Here is a 7,310-nt window from a genome sequence, read left to right on the forward strand (position 1 = left end):
TTCATTTCGTAATACGTTTATTGAAGCGAGAAAACAATGAAACTATTTACCAAAGTATACCGTGAATGAACCCATTATTCACACTGGCCGAAAATTATACTCAACGTACCAGCTACTGTTTATCAAAGGTTATATCAATATCCTGATTTGTTGGGGAAAAAACAAACAAGCAAGCTCCTAGGCTCTTTATTAAATCACATTCCCTTTCAAACCTGGGCAAGTGAAGTAGAGTTCACTTGTTTCTGTGACAATCAGAGTTGGGTGGACTCATTGATGTTCTATTGACTTTAACCCGGATTCTAACTCGAGACTTGCGGGTTAGCAATCCAGCTCTCTACCGCTAGACCACTCCGTCCCAATCTACATATCCCCTAGCTTTTACACGAGTGTTCTGTTGGAGAATTTTGAATTCTTCTCCAACCAAGACATAACCTGATCTCTACAAAAACACGTCCATGGGCGCAAACTAAATTGTGTCGTTTCCGCTCAAAACAGAAATAAGACCCATCATCTGTACCACGTTAGAATGCTAAAACTCTAGTTTAGGTTAGAATTAAGTTGACAAAATCAGGGAAGGAAAGATTTATTTATAATTTATTAGCATGTTTTAAAATCTACTCGTGTAGGCTAGATTTGGGGATTCTAATAACCATGGGATATAATAAGCTAGAATTGGCTAGGATGAGCAGAATAGAGCTAGGGATAACTAAGTTTTCAAAAGATAGGCTAAGTTGTGGTCGGTTGTGCGAGATAGTCGGGCTATGGAGGCTTGGTAGGGCAACGGTCCGTTTGGTTGGGCTACGGTCCGGTTGGTTGGGCTACGGTCCGGTTGGTTGGGCTACGGTCCGATTGGTTGGGCTACGGTCCGGTTGGTTGGGCTACGGTTCGGTTGGTTGGGCTGCGGTCCGGTTGGTTGGGCTACGGTCAGGTTGGTTGGGCTACGGTTCGGTTGGTTGGGCTGCGGTCCGGTTGGTTGGGCTGCCGTCCGGTTGGTTGGGCTATATTGGGCTTGTTGATTACGCTGCTTTATTTTCGTTTAAACTGGTTTGGGTTATGTTTCTTGTTGTGATTGTTATGTCCCTTGTACTATGTATATCATGGTTACCCCCCTTGAGTGTTCACTGTGTCTACTGTGATGTGTAATTGATGTGTACATGTAGTCAGTTAACGAAAGGTAGAGTCAGAGACAGGACGTATTGCCTGAGCTGTATGTATATAAAAAATAAAGTATTTAGGTTCACTCAGAGAAATTTGTTTGTTTAAGTAAGTCTAGATCTAAATGTGAAAATAACAGGATTAACAATAAATAAACTGAAGTTTGCCTGTTTTATAAGACGGTGAAATAAATTCAGCTCTCTTAGTATGTATCAATGATACTGAAATTTTGAAATCTTCGCAATGAGGAAATCAATGAGGAATTATGATCATTAGAAATCATAAGACATATAAAGATCACGTTACTTGCAGTGGCGTAGCTACAGTAAAGCTAGCGTAAGCAAGGCATAGGGGCCCAAGGCAAATAGGGGCCTTTTGCCATCTTTAATTTTTTTAAAAACTTTTACATTGGAATTTTAATATTTGTACTTTAAAAATGATTTTAAAAAGAAAACGAAAATTTAGTTTCTTTTCTACTGTAGAAGTAATTTTTAAAAATCCAAAAAGTCCCCCAAACCTTTCTTACATGGGAGGGGGTGTACAAGGCCCATCGGTATTAATAACACTATATGCATTGTTGCATTGTCGGACAAGCCGTTGAGAGAATTAGCCTATAAATAAACGTGAACATTGACTATTTTGTGAGATTATCAAACGGCACCCTCAAATTTATACGCATCGCTAAAAACTCTCTACCCCACCGCCACAAACCTACACTCCCCCCTCCCCTCTCCATTCTCTGTCCTCACCTAAATTCCATCCATCCAGGATTACAATTGAGCCTTGGACAGTATTTTCACAACAAGCTAAGTAGAAAACTTGTCAATGTTTTTCTAGTTTTAACCTTAATCACAATTTGTTTGTTGATCTAATTTATCTCTAATCAATATGCCGCTACTTAAAGATTTTTGTTTGTTTTTCTCATTGTCCTTTATGCATTAATACAAAAATGATCCATTTGCACAAGGAAAATTAGTAAGTCGTTTAGAATAATCCAGACAAACCTCTACTGAACGTGATATTTCCTACCACAACCCCACACATGAGAAGCACTGCCTCCCACTCGAAGAAAAGCCAGAAAGACGCCATGACTCCTGCAAAATTTTCTACCATTAATTTTTTTTTTTAAATTTCGTTAGGAGGGCTGCCCCTTGACCGTAAGGCGGTTCGGTTTGCCACCCAGAGTTTCTTATCATCTTTCTTAGCACCTGGGGCAGTTGATTGGGTGTCCTGCACAAGGGATCAGGGTTACTGCTTAATTAAACGGTCAAACTGCACAGGTGCATCTGTCAGCGTCCCGGGCTTCCCCCCCCCCCCCCCCGTGAGCACTACGGCGCATACACTTGTTTTAATGAGCGCCATGCCCTAGGGATACGGAGGGCTACTATAATCAATGGCTAAAGAAAATAAGGGGTGTCCTCCAGCCGCCTCGGCAGTAGTACACAGTTGGGCGCCCAAAGTCTCTCCATTATGACGATGTCATGGAACAAGTTGTAGATATGCCCTTTGGGTCAGTAACTTCGCCATCCTAAGTATCGAACATACAGAAGCAGCTAAAATGGACTTCAGGGAACATATTAATCACTTTGCAAACTTATAAGAAAGAATAAAAAGCAAACCTAAATAAATCATGAGCGACTTTTTAATATTTTTATTTGGTTAGTGGCGTCACAAGGTTTGATATCACCCGGTGCGTTTAGTGAGTGTCGACCCCACCCCGTCTAACAATTTTTGCATTACCGGTGGAGTGTTACCCTCTCTCCATAATATTTCATTATTTTAACTGAATAAAACAGTTTGAACTGTAAATTTTTTGAGTTTTTGTCATAGTGTCACGCCTAAATTGTGAGTCCCCCGCCTCGTGAAGCTACTGTGTTAGGTTACTTAAAGGTTACAGGCTTACAGTTAATTTGTTTTTCATAAAAGTGATATAAAATCCAATGTATTTTACTCTACGGGGTACTACATAATTATACCGTATAAATACACAAGTTACTGATTAACGTAGGGGCCCAATAATAATTTTTGCATAGTGGCCCGAAAATCCTTGCTACGCAACCGTAAGTTACTTGGATTAAGATTACCTCCACCTCTTTGTCATCCTTGATATTACCCCCACCCCCTCCTAATCCTAACAGTATTACAACATGTTAGGCTTACTATTAGAGCTAGGGTTAGGGTAAGATTAAGGTTAGACCGTGCAAGTAGCATGTGAACTCTCTATAGAAAAATAATCATTATGGGGTGGGGGTGGGGGGGGGGGGGGGGGTGGGGATGGGTGTTAATTGACTTGAGGGCAGTGATGAGTGGGGGGTAATTAATTGGCTGTGTGTGTGTGGGGGGGGGGGTAATGTCTTAGCCCCGGTATTCTTACTATTTATACCCTATTTCTTATCTCTTTTCAACATTGGGGCTGCACTATTGCGGCGTGCAAACCTTAACACAGCGAGGCATAACAATAGATTTTTTTTGTTATTTTCACATACCAGATCTAAACAACAACAAAAAAACGCGATCCAAACAATCACGTTCTCAACCACCCCAACCCCCAGAACACTTCTGTCAACACAATGACTAATCGTATATTTCGATTAGAAAGCGAACTTTAATCCTTAAATCGAATTTTTTTTTCTCCTACTAACCTAAAGGTAGGGCTGAGCATAAAATAGTAATGATTAAAAAAAATTCCTCAGCTTTTATCTCACCAAAATACGATCATTGATTAGAGAGTCACGCCATGACCCACTGGGGATGTTTTGAATGGAGACTAATCAATACTCGACAATGGCCTTCACCTTTGAACCAGAATCACGCGTTGAAGCCTCGAGATTTAAATGCTCGCGGCACGCTCTCACGTTTGCCGCTACGGAAGATCTCGTCATGAACGTAATCTGAGCGTTGATTGCCATTCCAAGCCCATAATGCTTAATAATTTGGTTGATTGTTTCCGGTAGGTTTGTTTGATGTCAAATGAAAATCTAAACTTAGTAACAATTTTTTTTCCTTAGCTCGATTGGGCTATCAAATATTTTAATTAGATCGATTAAGTCTAGGAGGAATCACAAGGAGTCAGTTGGTTTATTTGTGAAGGGGTCAGTTGGTTTATCTGTAAAGGGGGTCAATGGTTTATTAGTGAAGGGGGTCAGTTGGTTTATCTGTGAAGGGGGTCAGTTGGTTTATTTGTGAAGGGGTTAGTTGGTTTATTTGTGAAGGGGGCCAGTTGGTTTATTTGTGAAGGGGGTCAGTTGGTTTATTAGTGAAGGGGGTCAGTTGGTTTATTTGTGAAGGGGTCAGTTGGTTTATTTGTGAAGGGGGTCAGTTGGTTTATTTGTGAAGGGGTCAGTTGGTTTATTTGTGAAGGGGGTCAGTTGGTTTATTTGTGAAGGGGGTCAGTTGGTTTATTTGTGAAGGGGGTCAGTAAGTGTGGAAGAAGAGGGGGTCGGTGTTCTTGGTAGAGAGGGTGAGGGGGGCATTTGTTCTTTTGAGAAGGGGGTCATTGTGTATGGGGGGGTTATTGAGGGTTGAAGAAGAGTGAGAATGTAAGTTGTTGTGTGAGGGTGTCAATGAATGTGGTAAAAGAGATGGTGAGTACATTTTTGGTAAGAGAGGGGGTGGTGTCTGTAGTTTAATGCCTGGACAGATATTGTTTCGGTTGTCTTTGAAGATTTATTTGAAAAAAAAAACAATTTAAAATTTCGGAGAGACGGCTTCCCGGCAGGGTGGGATTTGGTGCCCAGAATTCCCCAGCGACTATTTTAGCACATTGTATCTGTTGATTGAGCTTTCTGCAAAATGTGGGGGGTGGGGAGATAGGTGTACTAGGTTTATTAAACGGGTCAAACTGTACCACAGTGAATCCGACGGCCTCCCGGCGATGGGATATTCAGGATCACCCCGGGCTCCCCCGCGAGCACTATGGCGCATATGTTCTTTTTAAAGAGTGCCATACATTATGCATACGGTGGGCTACTACATTCAGTGACTAAACCGAACCACCAAGCACCCCTGCGGTAGTGTAATTTCTTTTCTTATGAGAAGTGTTTACATAGTCGTACATTTGACATTAACATCAAAGTTTTCACATTGGCAAAAGTTTTTATATAACCTTACACGTTTTTAGATAGACATATCCGTTTTTACACAGACTTGTATGGACGAGAAATCGACAAACATCCTCATTAGAGCTTGCTAACTCTATTTTGTAAGCCGCTTCGTGCTCTACGCTTGTTTGATTTGAGGTATCGATTGATTTCGTTTTACTCATAAACGATTTTTTTTTTCTCCATTGTTAAACTAATATATTTTCTCTTATGTTTTTTTTAACAAAGGACAAAAACTGCTTTTTTAAAAAGCAATTCAAGGGAGTCTATCTGCAATTGTTTAATTTTCGGGCAAATCAATAAGTTATCTACCCTTTATTCCTCCCTGCCCATACAGACATGATGTATAAATTATATTAAAATAAAGAGGAATATTCTCTCTTTCTACGGTTGAATAACATCTCGGGTGTATTTGTTCCAGTGAACTGGTCTACTTGGCAGGTCATAATCATCGATCGTATGACAATAATTCCAATACCGTCGATAATGTAGCTAGAGTTCGGTGGTACCTACATGTGAGGAGTGTGGGGGTGGGGGCTGGGGGGTTGGGAGGTAATATTATGGGCACAGTAGCTACTGGGGAATGGGGAGTGAATTTATAGTCACAGTGACTAGAGGGGAATGGCACATGGGGAGGGGAAGATCAGGTCAGAAATAGCTAGTGGGGAATGGGGAGTGTTGGTTACATCTACGTCACAGCAGCCCACTATCTACTTGTGAAGGGGTTAATATTAAAGCCACAGGAATACTAGCGGAGAATGGGATGTCGCGGGTTAACCCTAGCATGCAGTATAACGAGTTATCTAGGGAATGGCGAGTGCTGTTCCCCTTCTGCACATAACCATTCAAAGTCCCATTCAACCCGTACAAATAGCAGTTGTACAATAACATTCAAAGTCCCATTCCACCCGTACAAATAGCAGTTGTATAATAACATTCAAAGTCCCATTCCACCCGTACAAATAGCAGTTGTATATTAAAATTCTAAGTCCCATTCAACCCGTACAAATAGCAATTGTACAATAAAATTCAAAGTCCCATTCAACCCGTGCAAACTGCAGTTGTATATTAACATTCAAAGTCCCATTCAACCCGGACATAACATTCAGTCCTATTCAACCCGTACAAACAGCAATTGTACAATAACATTCGAAGTCCCATTCAACCCGTACAAACAGCAATTGTACAATAACATTCAAAGACCCATTCAACCCATACAAATAGCAGTTGTATATTCACACTCAAAGCCCCATTTCACCCGTACAAATAGCAGTTGTACAATAAAGTACACCATAATATAACCAGTCACCTACGCTTGTGACAACACGCGTGACCGCTAGTTGTGTTCAAGTTAGATCGCTGCGATCCGTGTTGTGTGAAGCGTACATTGAACAGTGTATTATGTACATCATACAAGGGCTTCTATTGTGTTGTGATGAAGAAATAGGACTTCTTTTATCCTTATATTGTATGGTCTTTAAAAAATATATCCATCATTTGTATAAAAAAAAACAATTATACACCGCTTCAGTAGAACAGCCGTTTTGTAATTACTAGTTTATCGAGCGATATTGATATTTATTCCCCATCCCCCATCATATTCGACCCCCCCCCCCCATTTTTTATTACTAATCTGTTATACTATAAAGAGCAAGTACAGTTTTATTCTCTTTTATTATATAAATTATTCCTGGTATGATTATTTGCGTTTATAGTTTTATCGTTTAATGCATCTTATGAACTATCTTTTAAAGTTTCCATACACTTTAAAATTATGTATTGACACAAGTCATTCTATCAAACTACACGAACAAATAACAGCTACAAAATAGTGTGTCGACCCGCCTACTCACTCTAGCTACAAGGCGAATGTTAAGACGTGGCTTTTTTTTTTTAGATTAGACAAGAATTCTGTACAAATATGTATTGACTGTCTGAAATATGCAACATCTGTTGTCTGATATCATGCGACCCCCCACATCTGTCATCCTACATAGGGTGACCCATACAACATACTTTATCCAACATCAAGCACATACTTCGTCCGACATCTAG

This window comes from Physella acuta, unplaced genomic scaffold, assembly GCF_028476545.2.
Source record: "Physella acuta isolate Inbredline_101_S28 unplaced genomic scaffold, ASM2847654v3 ptg000094l, whole genome shotgun sequence".
NCBI classification, from domain to species: domain Eukaryota; kingdom Metazoa; phylum Mollusca; class Gastropoda; family Physidae; genus Physella; species Physella acuta.